At 36.9% G+C, this 22,613-nt stretch overlaps 1 protein-coding gene across 1 annotated transcript in view; it reads left to right on the forward strand.

Moving 5' to 3' along the window:
• Positions 1 to 215: 215 nt before the first annotated feature.
• LOC106882038 (uncharacterized) overlaps positions 216 to 22,613 on the forward strand; it is a 35,596-nt gene continuing 13,198 nt past the window's right edge. Inside the window, exon 1 of the mRNA XM_014932595.3 lies at positions 216 to 915. The gene's annotated coding sequence lies outside the window, so the exon portion shown is untranslated. The remainder of the gene's footprint in view (positions 916 to 22,613) is intronic.

The following is a 22,613-nucleotide window of genomic DNA, read 5'->3' on the forward strand; positions in this document are numbered from 1 at the left end:
GTAATCTCTCTTGCTCCATATATAATTTATAACTCAAAGGCTGAGAATATTGTATGTGGCACTAGAGGTCCTCGAGTCTCTTTGTGACTTCAACCAACCAATAATAATAATAATAATAACAATAACAACAATAATAATAATAATAATAATAATAATAATAATAGGCGCAGGAGTGGCTGTGTGGCAAGTAGCTTGCTTACCAACCACATGGTTCCGGGTTCAGTCCCACTACGTGGCACTTTGAGCACGTTTCTTTTACTATAGCCTAAGGCCGACCAAAGCCTTGTGAGTGGATTTGGTGGACGGAAACTGAAAGAAGCCCGTCGTATGTGCTTGTGTGTACACATACACAGAAATACATACGTATGCGTCATCATTTGGCAGGGTGATCACAACCGGAATGTCTTCGATTACCGGACATCTCTTTTCAAGGTTGCCTTGAGACAAATCAACAGACCACTTTTACTACTACTACTACTACTATTACTACTACTACCACTACCACTACTACTTCCACTATCAGCAACAAGTACGACTATTATCGCTGTCTCTATAATCGTCACTACCACTACTACAACACAAACAACTGTGACTGTTACAACCACATCATAACCACAACCACCACCACCACCACCACCACCACAACCAAACTTCATCAAGTATCACACTACACAATTTCCTAACCTACTTTTATTTTCTTGCGCTTTGTAGCGAGGAGTGTTTTAGTTTGCTTGTGTTCAGTTATAAAATACGCCCCCTAACAATAGGAGTTAAACTTATATCCTCTACAACAGCTAAACTTATATCGTCTATAACAGATATATATATATATATAAAGAAATTAATTTCATTTAATTAAACAGAGCAACAGGCAACAACACATACAAGTATTAAGGTGAAAACTTTTATTAAAAGGTAGGAAATCTTTTGTTTATTTGATTTTTCAGTTTACATGCATGTATCTGTTATATATATATATATATATATATATATATATATATATATATATATATAAGTAAATGCAGAGATAAACAAGTTAGATCAATATATTAAATACATGAAATACAAAAAATCTATATCATCCGTATTTTGTGTAAGTCGGACATTTTTGTATGTAAACATAAATACATTTTTTGTATTTCATGTATCTAATATACTTTATACCTTGATATGTCTATCCTGCTTATTCCTACATTTACTTCTATACCCGCTCAAGTTTAAATATCATGAGCGCTTCTGATTTTCATCTATGAACTCCACACACACACACACTGTAGGCTATATAATACACATTCAATATTTTATGTGTTTATCTATCTATCTAATATATATATGTGTGTGTGTATATCGATGAATACACACATTTCTCTATACACCTGGTGTATACACACAAACTAACACATATTGAATTTATTAACAGCTGTGTAAGTAACTAAGCACTTAGTACATTGTATAGCTTTGTAGAGACCCATACGTATCATGTGTATATGATATATAGTAGACATATGTTATACATAATATGTATTATAGAAGTTGTTTGTGTGAAGCATGTCCGCACCAACCCCCACACAATCATATGTAATATAAATAAGATTACAACTTTCGATCTAAAGTTTTCGTGCTATCGACCTCATGGGCAGCTATCAACGGATTGATTTGTGTATGTATATGTATATATCTGCATGTACGTGTGTGTATGTATATATGTATGTGCATAAGTAGTTAAGTCTATGTCCAGTCATAGAGTGACCATTGGTATCGCATCCACAAAGGGCTTAGCTCCGTGAACGTCCCGCCAGACTCTAAAGCCGAATTTTAATATGCTATGTTTGTTTTTACGGTCTTAGTCCCAATTATGCAAGTACTGAATGTGTGTGTGTGTAGGGTATTAGGTTAAAAGTGCGTGTTTATTTTGTGTTGTTAAGTTAGTCAACATATTATTGAAATGAGTCAACATTTCGAATAGTATAGTTGCAAATTCATATTCGATGATAAACGTATGTGTGCGTAGGTGTGTTTTGTAAGGAAGAGAAACCAAAACTCAATGCAAACATATTCTCTTAACAAGATAAAGATAAAAAAAAACAAAAACAAGTAAGGTTTTTATTCTATGTCCTCAACACACACATTCCTATATGTACAAGCTAAGATCCAACTGGTTGCTTTTTTCCTAGAAAAGCTAATCTGGCATAAGTTTGTATGGTTCATTTGAAACATCCAGGTTGTTGACGACAATTAGATGATTATCCATGTTTTAACTTTCACCAGGTTAATTTTAAACAACGCCCCGTACGTATCTGTATATATGATATTCGTGTGCTAAAATTCATATCTGGTAGTACTCAGAATGTATAAAAGTCAAATTAAAGTCTAACTTCATCTGCATTTGAACACCATTATAAATTAAAAAAAAAAAAGTGATTGGGGCTGAGTTCATTTGTAATCAAAGATGTGCTAAACTTATGTAAGATTAGTGAATCATAATGCTAAACAAACATGACGATCCTCTAAGAAACTAAATTACGGGGGTGCTACGTAAATTTTGAGTGACTTTGATATAAAATTTATTACCCACCTATAAAGATACCAACACTTGATAATAAAGACAGAAAGTGAGGTCACTCACGGAAACATGGTAAATAGAGGATCGGTGCGGTGTGGCGATAGAAACGAGAAAGTAGGGGTGTTTATGATCTGATATATTGATTAGGCGTGAAACATTTAAAAATTTGTCTGATAACATATTTAATTTCTGATATGCTCAGTCGTAGCACAATAGATCCGTTGTTCAGTGATTTATAATTTTTTAAAGTGTTTTTTTTTTTCATTTAGATAATGTAAACTTTATGTTGTAATGGATAGTGAATGGAGGAAACTGATGAGAAAATGTTGAAAGAGACACACATTGTAGGGCTAGTAAAAGCAGACGTAAATTGTAGAGCTAGAAGATGGGATGCTTAACATAGAGCCATCCTACACAAATGCTGGTCTCTAAGAAAGAAAGCCCATCATTTGAATATAGACATTAAACAACAGTGATAACTTTCTAAATCTTAGAAGAGCTTTTCTAAATTTTACCATTTCCCTTTCAGGATAGACATTTGACAGGCATTAGTGATAGCCAATAAAAGCGTATATTCTAGGTGTGGTAAGTGAGCATCTGTCGGTGATGGTAAATTTTCATTCATTTGGCTCATATCCATTTTTCCATACTGGCATGGATTTGCAAGGACTTTACAGATATGTAGTTCCTGTTACCAACTTTATCCCCCCCCCCCCCCATTTTTTCCAGTAATGAAGTTCTTTTGACAAATGAGGAACATGAGTAATCATACACATTATTTCCATACCACACACACACATGCGCTTCTTGCAGTTCTGTCTATTAGATTCACTTACAAGCATTGATTGGCCAAAAACTTTAGAAGCTATTTAACCAACATGCAGCTCTGTGGAACCAAACCACAAACGCGATGATTGTGAAGCAAACCTCTTAAACCACACATCCATATCAAGTTGACTTGATGGAACACACCTATGCTTAATTGCATTCAAATCATGTCCACCTTATCTTTTTTGCATAAGTTTTGTGCCTCAGGAGATATTATCCTGCAAATCCCTTTTTTTATGATGGTAGAGTATGGTTTGAGGGAGCCCTATGAAGTTGAATATTCTAACCACCAGCATATTGTTAAACTGGAAGAATCAGCAAAACTATAGGGAGTAATGGGATGATTTGGTTTATTCTAGTTTGCTTTGGGATACCTACAGATGAAGAGGTTAGGGCCATAAATAGCTACTAGATTCCAGAAATGATACACACATGATTTTGAGTGACAAAAACTTGGCGGAGGGGGGGGGGGGGCTTATTCTCAAACTGATTCATCATTTCCAGTATTTCTATATCTCTCTGCACTATTGCTAACAGTTATCAACCTCAGGCTAGCTTTATCTGTCCTTTTGGCCTGTCTTTTTTTTGTTCTGCAGAGTTTCTTGCAGCCCTCCTCACCTGTTTAGTTTGATGGGTGCATTGGTTTAATCACTGATGAGCTAACCATATAACAGGTTGTACTGGATTACTTGTTGTTACAAGTAGCACCCAGGTATGATGTGACATGTGTGTACTTAACACTAATACTGTATTTGCTATTTATTTGATGACTAGTTTTTTTCTTGAAGATGTCATTGTATATTGTTTTGGCAAGAGCATCAAACTGCGTAGGAAGGTCATCATATGTAGACAGTACTGTCTTAAGGTATGGGCACTAGCGCATCAGGGAGGAGGGGGGGGGGCGATAGGAGTGGTCTGCCCCAGGTGGCACTTTTAAAGGGGTGCCACTTTTGGATCTTCTGTAGACAATGTTTTTTGTGGGGTCTAGGGGTGGCAAACAGAAGGGTGGCACACACTCTATCTATGCTAGTGGGTATTGGCACAGCACGGGCTCACTGGAAAGTTGCCTAGGGACCCAATCTTGATTTATATATGTTATGGTTTGCTATCAATAAATAAATACTATAGGGCCCAGTGAATGATTTGCTCAGGAGCTTATAATACAGCTAAAACAGTCCTATATGGAGAGGCAGTTACTAATTGTGTGTGTGATAGCTTTCACAGACACCTGGCACATTTAACATTTTTAGTTGCCTCTTGGTGGGAGCGGGGGCTGGGTGAGTTAAGGACATTGTCCTTTTATTCTTTTATTCTTTTATTTGTTTCAGTCATTTGACTGCAGCCATGCTGGAGCACTACCTTTAGTCAAACAAATCGACCCCAGGACTTGTTCTTTGCAAGCCTAGTACTTATTCTATTGGTATCTTTTATTTAGTACTTATTCTATCAGTCTCTAACTTACGGGGACATAAACACACCAGCATCGGTTGTCAAGCGATGATGAGGGGGCGGGGAGAAACACAGACATATAAATATATATATATATATATATATATATATATATATATATATATATATATATATATATATATACATACATACATACACACACACACACAATGGGCTTCTTTCAGTTTCCATCTACCAAATCCATTCACAAGTATTTGGTCTGCCCTAGGCTATAGTAGAAGACACTTGCCCAAGGTGCTATGCAGTGCGACTGAACCGGAAACCATGTGGTTGGTAAGCAAGCTACTTACCACACAACCACTCCTGCACTATTTGTTCATCTTCTAGTTTGTTATTCCTCTTTGCTCTCAGATATTGAAATGTGGAGTGTTCATGAGTCTAAGAGAGGTTGGACACCTGCTTAATGTTGGCACTGTTTTGATGTTTATTCTTAAAATAATCATGCATAATAAAATGTATTGTTAGTATACAATGTTTCTTCTTCCTGGTTAAGATAGACCTGTCTAGCACTTCTGTTATCACATGTGATATCATCAAGTGTATGTTTGTGAATATCTTTGTTGATATACCATCTGGTGACTGCCTCTTCAGCATGTAACTTGAAGTAATGGAATAGAAATTAGCTTAAACAATTATTATTGTCACCAATTTATATCCACCTCACAGAGCCAGTGACAAGTGACCGAGACCTTTCGTGATATACCATGCTTAAGAAGACCTGTCAAACCAAGTACGATTGTAATCCTGGCTTATGCCAGTACTGCGTAACTGATAGCCATGCTAGTGGCATGTAAAAAGCACTCACAGAGCTGTTGGCATTAAGAAGGGCATCCAGCCATAGAAACCATGTCAAATCAGATTGGAACCTGGCGCAGCTCCCCAGCTTACCAGTTTTCAGTCAAACCATCCAACCCATGCCAGCATAGACAACAGATGTTAAATGATGATGAGGTGATTTCAATGTTAGCATTGATTGGATAGGTCATCATGGACAGAGTCAGTTCTTATTTGAAGTTACCACCTTCCTCAACAGAGGGACTATATCTCACTCATAACGTTGCATTTTTTGCATGTTTTCTATGGCTGGATATCTTTCCTGTTGCCAATCAGTTTGCAGAATGTACTGGGTACATGGTATTGTGGCACCAGCACAAAAGGAGTCATCGTGTTCCAGGCTAGACTAAAAGTTTTCTTTATCCTTCATTATTGACTCGTTTTATACCAAGATGCTAATGTTGGTATAAAAGGCTGTTAATGCTATGCCATGAATTGTTGTACACAAGGCTATATTTTTTCTCATCATAGGTGCAGGGACGGCTGTGTGGTAAGAAGCTTGTTTCCCAACCACATGGTTCTGGGTTCAGTCCCACTGTGTGGCACCTTGGGCACTTGTCTTCTACTATAGCCTTGGACTGACCAAAGCCTTGTGAGTGGATTTGGTAGATGGAAACTGAAAGAAGCCTGTTGTATATATATATATATATATATATATATATATATATATATATATATACAACAGGCTTCTTTCAGTTTCCATCTATATATATATATATATATATATATATATATATATATATATATATATATATGTATTCTTTCAGTTTCCATCTATATATAATATGTATGTATGTATGTATTTGTTATTTGTGTCTGTGTTCGTCCCCCACCATTGCTTGACAACCGATGTTGGTGTGTTTATGATCCCATCACTTAGCTGTTTGGCAGAAAGGGACCTCGAGAATAAGTACTAGGCTTACAAAGAATAAACCTGAGGGTCAATTTGTTCGACTAAAGGTGGTGCTCCAGCATGGCCACCGTCAAATGACTGAAACAAGTAAAAGAATATATATTGGTTGTAGTGGTGGGGAAATTGGGAAAATGATTGTGAAACAGGTGGTGGTGGTGGTGGTGGGGGTGGTAAATAACAAAATTAAAAACAATGGTTAAAAAACACTATTCTTGAGTATAGTTGTTTACATTGGCACTCACTGCTTCTTTTATAAACTGGTATTTATTTTATTAACCTCGGACGGATGAAAGGTAAAGTGGACAAGAACAAGATTTATAGACAATCTATAAATAAAATATAAAGCATTAAAGCAACAGAAATTAATTTGTATTTGTTCCATTTTTTTTTTTTTGTTTTTGTTTTTTTAATTCAAACAAGGCATAAAGGTGATGATGGTGCAGAGACATGAAGTCTGAAATTAAGCAAAAATTAATAAACAATATTTTATATATTTAAATAAACAATCAAAAACTCACGAAATTCTGAATTGGAGAAACTACACTTTAACTGAAACTTGAGACAAAGCTTCACAGCTATACGTATGTGTTAGACCATGTGTTATTGGTACAGTTGTGGCTGTGTGGTTAAATAGCTTGTTTCCCAACCATGTGGTTTTGTGTTCAGTTCCACTGCACAGCACTTTGGACAAATGTCTTCTACTATAGCTCCTGGTCAGCCAAAGCCTTCTGAGTGGATTTCATCATCATCACCATCTTTATTTAACATCCATTGTCCATGCTGGCCTGGGTTGGACGGTTTGACCAGAGCTGGCAAGCTGGGGAGCAGCACCAGGATCCAGTCTGATTTGTTATGGTTTCTATGGCTGGATGCCCTTCTTAATGCCAACCACTTCACAAAGTGTGCCAGGTGCTTTTACGTGGCACCACACAGGCACTTTTATTTGACCCTCAGTGCTTTACACCACCATAGGGACAGATCTTAACACTTCTGCTGCAGAGTACAGGTCTCCTTGAGTACAGCAAGCCGCCAGGCATCTTTGTCCTTTGTCATCTCACCTGAAAGGTTCAGCATCCTGAGCATTCTGAACCCTTCATAGGCAGAAACTGACAAAGTCTGTCATCTGTGTGTATGTACTTGTGTATACCTGTGCTTAAACATGTAAGAGTTGTAAATGTGGAACAATATTGTCATACAAGCTAGGTTGTTTCTAGTCATCATCATCATCATCCTTTAATGTCCATTTTCCATGTTGGCTCCGTGAAAAGCATGTCTAGCTATGGGAATATATTACCTTGCTTGAAAACAGATTGGTGACTGAAAAGGCATCCAACCATAGTAAATTTGCCCCAAAATTCTGGCTCCTGAAAGAACAGAAAAGTGGATGTTAGATGATGATGAAATCAATGATCTTGCTTATTCTTCAAGATGATTCAAAGAACTGGGACAACTGAGAAATGGATTAATAGGATTCCTGACATTGGTTTTAATTTTCTAGAAAGGAAACATTTAGTTATATTAACTTCTAGAAGAATGGAAAAGAAAGTTAACCTCAGTCAGATTTGAACTCAGAACAGAACATAAAAGGGAGCAACAAAATATTGTAAGGAATTTCGGTTAACCCAGTGGTTTTCAACCAAGGTCCATATAACCCTTGTGGGTCCAATAAGATTGTGTTGTTTAAATTTATGTGCAATAAATTAGTAATACTTCTCTAATACACAATATACAATTCCTAATAATATTTAATTAAAAAGAAAGTAATAGAATTTTTTTTTAAAGATTAAATGGCTATGAGGGTCCTACAGAATAAAATATTAATCAAAGGAGGCCATAGATTAGAAATGGTTGAGAATCACTGGTCTGTTCCATGCAAGCATGGAAAGTGGATGTTAAAACAATGATCATTATGATTTTGTCAGAAACTCTACAAATTCTACCACTTCACTACCCTTCTCTGTATTAAAATGGATCCTTTACCAATGTTTTTATTGAGATTTTGAATAACTGCAGTAGATTTATTCTTTTATTGATTTCATTCATTTGACTGTGGCCATGCTGGAGCACAGCCTTTAGTCGAACAAATCAACCCCAGGACTTATTCTTTGTAAGCCTAGTACTTATTCTATCAATCTCTTTTGCCAAATTGCTAAGTTATGGGGACGTAAACACACCAGCATCAGTTGTCAAGCGATGATGGTGGGGACAAACACAGACACACAAACATATAAATACATATATATGTATATATATATATATATATATATATATATATATATATATATAGGGAGAATTCACAAAAAAACAACAGACGAAGACAGGTGGTGTAGAAAACAAATAGATGTATTAGTATAACGCTCGGGAATTGAACACAGAAAAGAACACAGAAAGAAACAAAGAGTGAAAAAAATTGTGTAGTGGTTAGCAATATATATATATATATATAAATATATATATATATATGAAGGGCTTCTTTCAGTTTCTGTCTACCAAATCCACTCACAAGGCTTTGGCTGGCTCAAGGCTATAGCAGAAAACACTTTCCCAAGGTGCCACGCAGCAAGACTGAACCTGGAACCATGTGGTTGGTAAGCAAGTTTCTTACCACACAGCCACACCTGTTATTTATATTAATATGATGGAAAGCTGGTAGAATTGTTACCATGCCAGACAAAATGCTGAGTGGCATTTCTTCTGGCTTTTTATATTCTGAATTAAAATTCTACTTAGGTCAACTGTACCTTTCTATCCTTTGTGGATCAATAAAATAGGCACCAGTTGAACATTGGGGGCCAATGTAATGAATGTACCTCACTGCACTAAAATTGCTGGCCTTGTGCCAAAATTTGAAACTGTTTTGTGATTATATTATCATTATTGAGTGAGGAAGAAGGCAGTGAGCTGGCAGAATCATTAGCACACCAGGGGAAATCATCATCATCATCATCATCATCGTTTAACGTCCGCTTTCCATGCTAGCATGGGTTGGACGATTTGACTGAGGACTGGTGAAACCAGATGGCAACACCAGGCTCCAATCTAATTTGGCAGAGTTTCTACAGCTGGATGCCCTTCCTAACGCCAACCACTCAGAGAGTGTAGTGGGTGCTTTTACGTGTCACCCGCACGAAAACGGCCACGCTCGAAATGGTGTCTTTTATGTGCCACCCGCACAAGCCAGTCCAGGGGCACTGGCAACGATCTCACTCGAAAATCCTACGGGAGCCAGTCAGGCGGTACTGGCAACGGCCACGCTCAAAATGGTGCATCTCATGTGCCACCCGCACAAGAGCCAGTCCAGGGGCACAGGCAACGATCTTACTTGGCTTGCCGGATCTTCTCACGCACAGCACATTTCCAAAGGTCTCGGTCAGTAGTCATCGCCTCGGTGAGGCCCAATGTATGAAGGTCTTGCCTCACCACCTCAGCCCAGGTCTTCCTGGGCCTACCTCTTCCACGGGTTCCCTCAACTGTTAGGGTGTGGCACTTTTTCACACAGCTATCCTCATCCATTCTCACCACATGTCCATACTAGCGCAATCGTCTCTCTTGCACACCACAACTGATGCTTCTAACGTTCAGCTTTTCTCTCAAGATACTTACACTCAGCAGTATTTCGTCTGTCGTCACATTCTGAGTTCAAAATCCACCAAGGTTGACTTAGCCTTTCATCCTTTTTTGTTGTTCTTGTTTTTTCCTTCTTGAGTCATGTGTGGCTCATAAGGGCTGATTTCCTGGTTTCATTATCATGTAGGTTCTCCACCTGGATGGGACACCAGTCCGTCACAGGTGAGCTGCTAAATGCAGGAGGAAAGAGTGAGAGAAAGTTGTGGTGAAAGTTATGATGAAAGAGTCAACAGAAGTTTGCCAATATCTTCTGCCGGTGTCATGTGGAACTTAGGTATTTCGCTCATAAACACACACATCACCCGGCCTGAGATTTGAACCTGCGATCCCTTGACTATGAGTCTGCTACTCTAACCACTAGGCTATGTGCCCCCATCTTTCATCCTTTTAGGGTTGATAAATTATGTAACAGTGAAACACTGGGGTCATTGTCATCAACTAGTCCCCTCCCCCAAATTTCAGGCCTTTTGCCTTCAGTAGAAAGGATTATTGAATGAGAGAGCAGCATGTGCCATCAAAGTGACACTGGGGTACAAATATACAAAACCTAATATATCGATCATGACTACTCGTCTGATAAGGGTACACCAGGCACATGCATCACAACCATATGTGCACAACATGGTGACCTCATATCAAGGTAAACAGTGTATGACATTGCAGGTGGGACCTAGTTAGATTTTTTCTTCAGGTTGAGTAGTACATTCTGCTCAAAAGGTCCTTGAATAAGGGTTGTTTTTTTTTTAAGGATGCTGAACAAAACACCCGTATTTCCAGGAATGGATTATTCAAACCCCAAAGAATCCCTCTTAACACATGGTTATGATGCTCCACACCATTACTCCTGCTACCAATCAAAGATACACATATCATCAGCTACTAAGGGACATACTCAACTGGTTAAGGTCAAGCAACTGACAAGGAAATCTGTGGTATTGAGCAGAATATTTGTTGTAGCCCATCTTTTATACCAAGGCAAAACAATGTACATGATAACACTACCAATCAGTTAAAATCAGAATCCATGAGAACCAGTGGCTGGTACTGCATCAAGGCATTATTATTATTATTATTATTATTATTATTATTATTATTATTATGGTGACAAACTGGCAGAATTGTTAGCATGCTGGATGAAATGCTTAGCAGTACTTTGCCCGCTGCTAAGTTCTGAGTTCAAATCCTGCTGAGGTCGACATTACCTTTCATTTTTTTTGGGGTCAATAAAATAAGGACCAGTCAAACCCTAGAGTCAATATAATCAACTTACCTCCTCTCCCAAAATTGCTGGCTTTGTGCCAGAATTTGAAATCAATATTAGAAGTCATTATTATTAAGAGACAATAGATAAAATACCTTTGTGAATTCAATATTTTTTCTTTATTGGCCACAAAGGCCAAACTCTTTAGTATCATTATTTAATGTATTTGAAGACAGACAACATCTAAAAAGATGCTTACTGGTTATATCTTAAATATTTTTGATCATATGTCTCTTTGATCAAGATTAACCTTGGGCTAAACAACAATAGCAGCCAACTCATGAATGGTTCTAAAATGAGAGCTACAAATTTTCTGATTGCTTGTCTTGTTGGTAGCAATTGTTGTTTCGCCCCCAAGCCAGCTTTGGTCAAGCAGACCTATAACAAGAGTGCTTCAACCATGACCATCTCATCCCATTATATATGTCTCCAGGTGATATTATCTGAAGTCTATTTTTTTTTAAAGACAGTATGATGTAACTTAAGAAGGATTTGGTTACTACTTCTAGCTGTTTGAGTGTCCGCATAAAGGCTCTTTTGTTTTGTTAGAGGTAAAAGTTCATGAAATATCTCCCATCACCCTCTATTACTGAACCACTTTTATATATCATTCATTTCACTTAATTAGCCTGATTACATTGCTATGTTACTTGTATGTTGCCACAGTAGCAGCAGCAGTCATAGATAACCCTGAAGAGCCAGGATCAGTGATTGGAATGTTTCTGATCATAGGCCTGAGCTTAATCAAAGTTGACTTGGACTTAAACATCACAAACAACAAAAGATTTTACTTTCTCTTCCCATTTTTCTTTTCTGTCTTTCCTTTCTTTAAGGTCAGACTAACCTTTGATGAAAGAGTAGACTGTTCCTTGTGTTCATGAAAAGTAATAGTGGCTATAAAGAGATGATTTATGGATTATAAATACAACCAGAGCATGATTAGTGTCATGTGCAATCCTAGTTTTATGAGAGGAGTCTTGATATCAAATACATCTTCAGATTGCTGTTTAACTCCAAGATCAGCTGTGATTGAAAAAATTTATAATAGAAGTAATTTAAACTGTGATCATTCAGTGTTTGTTTAAGGCCTAGTGTAACTGGGACGACACTATCCATAGTGCATTTGTTTCTTATGCTTTTTAAGACATTTGGATGTTGTTAAAAGGTGTTGGGGGTTGGTTACTATTTCTAGCAGGTTGAGCAACTAAGTAGAGTACAGTCTCTTTTTTGCTGAAGTTTCAGATATGTGCAGGATAGGTGATTATATACTGGTTTTAGTATGTTGTATGAAGAGATATATCATATATGATGGGTGAGGAAAAACACTAGTTGATGATTGTGAAAAAGAAAACTTACTGGAGTAATCTAAAGATTTGAAAAAAAAGTAAGACAGGGCAGACCTCAGGGCATTTGGCCTTATTAAAAAAAAGGGACATATGATTGAATAATGTAGGGAGGCATTTTATTACCCTTCCAGCTTATGTTAGCATAGATTAAAAATAAACATAAAACTAATTATTACTAAAGCAGTTCTATACTGTCAACTTAATGTGACAGTCCCAATAAGGGAATCATACTGCTGCTATTTAGCCCTATGAAGCTGGACCGCTTCCTGTCGGCCTTGACACATTTCCTGTGTCCTTATGTTTGTGAGGGGAAGACAAGCACCTCGACCCAGCCTAGCCTGCATTCAGGGACATGTTTCTGAGTCATTGCTCATCATCAGCCTGAAGTAGCACAACCAGCTGGCTGAAGATGCCTGTCAACCTCTCACAAACATATATATTTCTAGTGAAAACACATTCACTGATTACAAAAATTAGAAATGATCTAATTATAAATCTCACAGAGAGACTTAAGCAGCAGTGTTACGATAATTATTACTATCATCTAAGATATTCTGCTTCCTTCTACCTACCTTCGGGTATTTCAGGGTTATGCTTTCAATCAGTGCTGGATTAACCATTAATGATAAATAAGTATGTGCTAAGGGCATTCTGGGTAGTGGGGCACCGCAAAAATGGTAAATGATTTACGACACCAAAGAAATCACTTTAAACTTGCTGAAATAATATTCTAAGTGATCAGAAATATAATTTCAAAGTGTTCATGGTGTCACAGTGAGGATCTGATCGAAGACTTTGCTTTAAAAAAAAGATTAAAAAAAAGATTGGAGAAACTTTTCAAATATAAAGTGGAAGTATACAGGTGGAAGTATACAAGTGGAAGTATACAAAAGTAAACATTATTTTCCGTCTCACTATTAGTTTTGTTTCATTTTAAAAACTAAAAATTTATTTTATGGTTTATTATTGTTTATATTTTGAATTACATATACATAGGGGCACCAAAATCTTAGGGCCTCTATGGCTCTTAATCCAACTCTACTTTCAATAACTTTGTTGAACGAAATAAAGACAATCAAATTTTTCAACCTAATTAAGCAAGTTCAAATATTATGCTATGTATTAAACGACCTTAATTATGACAGAATGAGACAATTGGGCACAGCTGTTTGGATGCTGGTAATTTGGCATGGCTGACTAGATGCTGAATATGTTTTAGTAACTTTTTGGCACTGGAGGTAAATACAGATGCACATGTACATGAGCTGAACATGCTTCTCTCTCACTCGCTTTCTCTCTGTCTCTTTTTCTTTTCCATGTTTCATTAATATTTCTCTGCTTCATAAAGTGAAGCAGAAAGTTAAATGGAATTTAATAGTTGTGATTACAAGTTAGTTGTCAATTAGAATGAAAAGCAAAAGTTCTTGTGGACAAAGCGTCTCATGTTAAACAAGTCAGCATTGAAGTGGCAGTGTCAAATGGGCAGCACCAAAATGACTGTGCCAAAATGCCTCCTACCCTAATCATGGAATGAAGCTGAAAACATAATTGATGTATATGCATTAAAATAGAAATAAAAAGATTTACCAAATGGGAAATTAATTACTACAGGACTCATTAATATTTTGGTAAAATCATAGTTTCAGAAATAATCATAGCATGAAACTAATTACTGTTATCGTTATAATTTGAGTGAAAGCTTGAGTAATAATGATAACACACATGTTAAAGAAGTGGGATACAGTGGAATGCGATGGAGGCTTTGTTAGTATTTAAAAGTTGTCTTCGTCATTTAACCTTGTAGAATAAATAAAAGAGCAATAAAACTATAAGGTGTCATTTTAAAGGTCTTAAAATTATAAGGTTAGCTGCTATTTCTAGCAGGTTGAGCAACTATCAATTGGGCAATAAAATATGTGTGGTTAAGAAGCTCAGAAGCTTACTTAGCAGCCATGCAGTTTTAGGTTCAGTCCCACTGCATGGCACCTTTGGCAAGTGTCTTCTATTACAGCTCTGGGCTGACCAATGCCTTGTGAGTGAATTTGGTAGATGGAAACTGGATTGAAGCCTATTGTGTGTGTGTGTGTGTCGTTGTTTTTGTTTATATCCTCATAACTTAGCAGTTTGGCAAAAGAGATCTATAGATTACTGAAAAATAAGTACTGGAAATAATTTTTTCAACTAAACCCTTCAAGGTGGTGCCCCAGGATGGTCACAGTCCAATGACTGAAAGAAGTAAAAGGTAAAAGGCAAAACATACGTGACTTTTAAATTATTTAAAATAAGATTATCTGCTTTGCTTATCCTTAGTAAGATTTACTGTATCAATTGATGTTCCCCATTCAGTTTGTATTTACAGGTCAGATATGATATTCAATTACCAGCTCAAAGGTCTTGAGTTTAAATACACTGAAAGTTTCTTGTTTATTTCAGCAATTTATATTTTGATTACCGTTGGGTAGTCCTAGATCAGTTCTAACCAAGCAGACCTATGGTATGTAGGCAACTGGTTGAATGCTAAACTGTGAACCATAGAATCCAGTTTCTCAGTTATCCTGTCTCAAGTTGACAGAATTTGTGTATCGGATAGACTGCTTTGCAGTATTAGATTTGGATCATTTTGCAAGGAGTTCAAATCCTATCTAGGTCAACTTTACCTTTTTGTCCCTTTCAAGGTTCATCATCATTGTTTTAACATCCACTTTTCCAATACTTGTATGGGTTGGATTGAATATGTTGGGGTAAGTTTTCCACAGCTGAATGCTCTTCCTGTTACCAACCCGTACCTGTTTCCTCCCATGATCATCCAGTATTTTCTATCTGTCAGATACATAGATGCAGCTAAAGCTGCTTAGTAAATAGGTGCAGCAATGGATGATTGATTAAGAAGTTTACTCTGCAGCCATGTGGCTTAACATTGAGTCCTGTTCAGGGTCAGACTAAGACTCTTAGAAGTCCTAAGCACTTTAAAGATTTTGGTACCCCCATATATATGTAATTCAGGGCGTCATGTAAGATGCACTTGTGCTGGTGCTATGTAAACACACCCATGCAGGTGGCATGTAAAAAGCATCAAGCACACTCTGTAAAATGGCTAGCATTAGGAAGGGCATCCAGTTGTAGAAACCATGTCACAACAGACAATTTGGAATCTGGACAGCTCCCTGGTTGGCTAGCACCTGTCAAACTGTCCAACCCATACCAGCATGGAAAATGGACATTAAACTATTATGAGGATAATGATGACGAAACAATAATAAACCATAAAATATATTAACAAAGTTAACAGCGAGATGGAAAATAATGTTTATTTTTGTATACCTCCACTTTATTTATATTTGAAGTTTTCTCTTTTTCTTTTCTCTTTTTGATTGCAAAGTCTTTGATCAGATCCTCATTGTGACACCACAAACACTTTGAGATTATATTTCTGATCATATAAACTACTTTGAATTTTAGTTTAGCAAGTTTAAAGTGATTTCTTTTGTGTCGTAAACCATTTACCATTTCTGTGATGCTCCCCACACATCCCTTGATGACCTAACCTAAGCATGTGCTTATTTTGCTTAATGGTTAATCCAGTGCTGTTCCTGCTGCATGTTACATGGGTCAGGTCTTCTTCTATAGCCTCAGGCTGGCCAATCCCTTGTGAATGGATTTGACTGGCAGAAACTGGAGGGAGCTTGTCATATATAATCTTCATTGTTTTAATGTCTAATTTCCCATGCTTGCATAGGTTGGATGGAATTTGTTGATGTGAATTTTTCTATGGCTGGATTCTCCTCATGTTGCCAACTTTTATCTGTTTCCAAGTAAAGTAATATTTCCTCGTGGTCAGATATATTTTCAGGGAACTTTGGAGACAGAAGACACTGCTTACATAACAGTGATGCTTGTTTGCAACCATCATATGATGTCTAGACAAAAGCGTGTATGTGTGTGCACACGAGTGCACACACACACACGCACACACCCCCATTTATACAATGTTTCTTTCAGTTTTCATCTACCAAATCCACTCATAAGGCTTTGATTAACATAGAGATATAGTTAATCAAGATTCTTGTTCATGATGCCACACATCAAGACCATGTAGGCATGTCTTCTATAGCACTGGGCCAACCAATACCTTGTGAATGAATTTAGTAGACAAAATCTGTATGGAAACCTCTGTATGTGTGTGTGTGGAGCAGAAGTATGAATGCTACTCACCCTGGTGAAGAGGATCAGCCTCCAAGAGTCCTGTTCTGGTGCTACATAAAAAGTGCTCATGCTGGTGTCATGTAAAAGCATCCAGAATGCACTGTAAAGTGGTTGGCATTAGGAAGGGCATGTGGCCATAGAAACCAGGCCAAATCAGACTGGACCCTGGTGCAGCTCTCCAGCTTGCCAGCTCTGGTCAAACTGTCCAACTCATGTCAACATGGACAAGAGACGTTAAATGATGATAATATAAATGGTACGATGAGTAAATTGTCTAAATTACGCAAAAATGAAAATAACTCTGACATCTAATTATTACAGATATATTTACCAAAATTACATAAAAATATCTTGAAATACTAAAGAGTAAATTTATTCAATAAAATCGCCATCGGCTTAAACCACAGCCTCCAGATGACTTCAGCATCTCCTGCAACTTTTCTGAACAGTCTCCTTGTTCAAGTTAGTGAATACTGCCATAATCCTTGCCTTCAGTTCGTCTTTGGTGTTACAAGGAGTTTTGTTGGTCTCTCTCTCAACTGTACCCCACACATAATAATCAAGGGACTTGCAGTCTGTGGTCACAGAAAATGTCTGACAACACGACTGGGTTCTCCTACTTGTGTGGCATGGTGCAGGGTCCTGTTGCCAGACATAGGACCTTCCAGCAGCCATCCTCTTGACCCAGGGCAGCACTACCTCCTCTAGGCAGTTAATGTAGGCCTCTGTGTTGAGTCTGAGGTTGTGTGGGAAGATGAATGAAGGCATAACATTGCCATCACTAGTGATCACTCCAAACACCATGATGTTTGATTTCCATCACTCTTGGTACATGTTTTGGGGATATGGCAAGCCAACGGTTGTTCTGTGTGTTCACCATTTGATCCTGGCAGAAACTTCTCTTGTCTGAGAAAAAACAAAGCATATTCAGTTGGAGGGGATGCTTGAGCTTGTTCAAAAGCTTTGTAGCATGATCTTTCGTCTTGTCCTTGATGGCTTGGGATAAAAATTGGCCCTTTCTCATCTTGTATGATAAGAAACTCAGACGCTCCCATGTCACTGGCGATTGACCTGAGGGATTATTGTCAATCATGGCCTGGACTTCACCAACAAATTCAAGAGTTTTTTTCTTATCAGAATGATCAGAGTGAGTTTTCCAAGCTGCTGTACCTTTCTAATCACCATTAGACTCATCCAACTCTTTCCAAATCCTCTGCACTGTCCTTGGATTGACACTCAAACACTCTGAAATGCTTGTATTGGAGCTTCCGGCATGAATGCCAAGCAGTACAGCATGTCATTTCCAAATTTCTGGCAAAGTGAATTGCATCATGGTGCTGTTTTTCCCACAGATGGTGCCCAACTGACTCTACTATACTGAGCAGTCGACAAAATCAAAAACAAACAATGCAAACGCGTGAAATTAAAAAATATAAAATGGCAACAATTTAGCCATCGCACCCTATATAAATGTATATGGTGTGTGTTTTTGTTCATCTTTCATGACTGTCATTGCTTTATTTATGTGTCTGTAACTTAGTGGTACAACAAAAATAGACTGATAGAATAAGCACCAGATTTAGAAATAAGTACTGGTGTTGACTTGCTTCACTAAATCCTTCAAGATGGTGCCTCCACAAATATATTTTATTCAACACTGCTTTGCTTTGTGTAACTATTTAATTTTAACTTGAACAAGCTTTACACACATCAGAAAATGTTTCATATGCTGTTCTAATATAAGAAAAATGAATTTGTTCTTATCAGGCTGTGAATAATAAATTTGGTGTTTATAGGTAATGATGTGAAAGAATGCAGAAACGCATGTGTCCTACAGCCCAGTGCTATCATTCACAGACCAATGTGTTTTCAAACATATCTTCTAGGAGAAGAATTTCTTGCCATGATTGTTTCCACAGTGGAAGGTCTCTCTATATTTAAGTGTCCTCAAGTGTGTTAAATATGACTTTATTCAAGTATATTTTATTCAATGCTGTTTTGTGTGACTTTATGTATGTAGTGAGGAAAAGACAACATTAACTGAATGGTTAATATTATTTTGATGATTTTTCTAAATATGTGGAGTTTATATTCATAAATTCGAAATGTTCTAGTCTTATTAAACCGTTTCAGTAAAGCCTTGTAAAATGCACTCATGCCTGTGCCATGTAAAATGCACACATGCCCATGCCACGTAAAATGCAGTCATGCTGGTGCTATGTAAGTGCACCCATGCCAGTGGCATGTAAAAGTACCCAACACACTCTGTGAAGTAGTTGTTGAAAATATGCTAAAACAGACAATTGGAGCCTGAACAGCTCTTTGGCTGGCCAGCTCCTGTCAAACCATCTAACCCATGCCAGCATGGAAAACAAAGCTTAAACAATGATGATGGTGATGGTAAGTCCAACTAAAATTCTTCAATGTGGTGCTTCAGCATGGTTGCAGTCTAATAACAGAAACAAGTAAAAGATATAGAAGGGAATATAGAAGGGAGTCCTTAGGGATTATGTTTGACAGCTATGAAGGGAAATTGGTTTAACTAGTTCCTGGAACACAGTTATGAGTTGTTTGTGTTTGGATTACTTTTGGGACTACAAGACATCACAAAGTAGTTTGATGCACCATTCATCTTCATGCTTAGTTGCTGTTGTTTAATTTCAGGTGAACCCTAAATAAGCAGGCTCTATAATCAAAGGCGTCCCAGCCAAGAGCATCTTGTCCTTTTTTTTTTCCAAGCATAGCCATAGAAACCATACCAAAGTAGACCTCACCATGCCAAAACAAACAGTGGAACTTACCAGCTCCTGTCAAACCGCCCAACCCATGCTAGCATGAAAGACAAACCTTACATGATGATGATGTTGATGAGTGAATAGGACTTCATTATCCGTTCTAACATTTTATTTTTATCACAGACAGATATGTGAGATCTGGCTGCTATTTCTAACAGGTTGGACAACCTCATACAGCCTTGATTTTTTTTATGGCTTTAGTTGTGAATTGCCTGCCCAAGAAACACTATCTGTCAAAAAAACAAATTTCAATGGAGATCTGGAAAATCCAATAACTCTCATACCACTGAATTAGAATTTGTTTGACGTGGTTTTATTTTGTAAGCAAAAACATTTTGCTATGGGTGAGTGCAAACACGTAATAAATTGTGACAGAAATAGATTGATGACTAATGTTAGTCACATAAGGAAACATGTATTCTATTGAATGCCTTGTGTGTATGAGTGATTAATATGAATGTTTCAAGGAAGAAATTTAAAGTAATAGTCAAATTAACTCTCCACCGTCAGAGTATAAAAATAGTTGGGTTTTTCTGTTTTCATATGTAGAGAGCATGGCTGTGTGGTAAAAAGTTTGCTTCTCAGCCACATGGTTTTGTGTTCAGTCTTATTGTGTGGCACCTTGGGCAGGTGTCTTCAACTATAACCCCTTGGCTGACCAAAGTCTCATAAGTGGATTTGGTAGACAGAAACTGAAAAAAGGCGGTGAGCTGGCAGAAACATTAGCATGCCAGGCGAAATGCTCAGCGGTATTTTGTCTGCCAGTACGTTCTGAGTTCAACATCTGCCGAGGTTGATTTTGCCTTTCATCCTTTCGGGGTCGATAAATTAAGTACCAGTTATGCACTGGGGTCGATGTAATCGACTTAATCCCTTTGTTTGTCCCCTCTATGTTTAGCCCCTTGTGAGCAAAAAAAAAAAAAAAAAAAGAAACTGAAAAAAGCCTGTTGTGTATTCTTTTCTAACATTTTTCTGACATAATTTAAATATATACTTTAACCATGTAACACAAGCCTTCTGTAGTTTTTTCACTCTAATTATCTTTTATATATATATATATATATGTATGTATGTATGTATATATATATATATATATATATATATATATATATATATATATATATATATATATATATATATATACATATATATATATATACATATATATATATATATATATATACATATATATATATATATATATATATATACATATATATATATATATATATATATATACATATATATATGTGTGTGTGTGTGTGTGTGTGTGTGTGTGTGTGTGTGTGTGTATAATAATAATTGAGAAACGTCTAATTATATAAGGGAAAAAATTTTCAGAAAAGCCATTTCTGTGTATTTTTACAAATATAAAAAATGTACTAAGGACTTTCTATTTTTAATTCTACTCTGTGTGTGTGTGTGTGTGTGTGTGTGTGTGTGTGTGTATCTGTTTCTCCACTACTTGGCAACTGGTGTTGGTTTGTTTACCTTCCCTTAACTTAGAAGTTCAGCAAAAAAATCAATAAAACGAGTGCCAAACTTAATAAAAACAAAAACAAAACAAAGTACTAGGGTCAGTTCGTTTGAGTAAAACCTTCAATGTGATGCCCCAGCATGGCCGCAGTCCAATGACTGAAACAAACAATAAAAGGTAAAAGATGTGCAATATCAAAAACATAATTTAACTATTTATTAATATTTGTTTCTAATATAGACGCAAGGGTCAGCAGTTTTGAGGGCAAGGATTCCAGTACTTAACTGTTAATTTATTTTATTGATCTCCTCCTTTTTTCAGAAGGATGAAAGGCAAAATTACCCTCAACAGGTTTTGAACTCAAAATTTAACCCTTTAGCATTTAAACTAGCCAGATGTAGCTTCTCACACTTATCCTACAATGCCATTCTGAAGAGATACAACCACATCATTGAAATCTTGAAGCTACAAGGTATTACATGATTAATTCAAAATAATGGTTCCAGATTTTGGCACAAGGCCAGCAATTTCAAGGTGTGGGGAATAAGTCAATTAGACTGACCCCAGAGTTCAACTGGTACTTATGTTATCAACCATGAAAGGATGAAAGGCAAAGTTGACCTTGGCAGAATTTGAACTCAGAACATAAAAATGGACAAAATGCAGTTAAACATTTTGCCTGATGTGCTAACGATTCAGCCAACCACCCTGATTAATTCAAATCAATTAGATCGATCCCAGTACGTAACTGGTACTTAATTTATCGACCCCAAAAGGATGAAAGGCAAAGTCGAACTTGGCGATATTTGAATTCAGAACGTAAAGACAGACGAAATAGCTAAGTAGTTTTTCTGACAATCTAATGATTCTGCCCATCTACTGCTTTTGTGCCAATCCACCAATGCTAGACCAAAAAATCAAAAAGGTCAATGGTTGTTGAATCACTACCAAGTTAACTGCATTGGTATTTCTCTTTTTTAATTCTTATATTTCGGTATGGTCATTTTTTTACTTGCCAAATAAACACACTCACTATATATTAATTTTTCGCTCGTTTATTATTGTTCTTACTAGTTGGCCCTGTGCCATCAAAAATGATGGCTAATTGTAGTATTTTGAATATGAATATGGATGGTAAATCAAATTAATACACTTGTCAATGTTATCTAGTGGTTGTCTTTTGAGATGTGACATTGATCATCGTCTGTTACTGAAAGAACGCTGGTTCACACATACAAACATTCACATACTTCCCTTGTACATGCACACACATACAAGCATATACTCACACAGAGT

This window comes from Octopus bimaculoides, chromosome 1, assembly GCF_046866305.1.
Source record: "Octopus bimaculoides isolate indiv1 chromosome 1, ASM4686630v1, whole genome shotgun sequence".
Classification (NCBI taxonomy): Eukaryota; Metazoa; Mollusca; class Cephalopoda; order Octopoda; family Octopodidae; genus Octopus; species Octopus bimaculoides.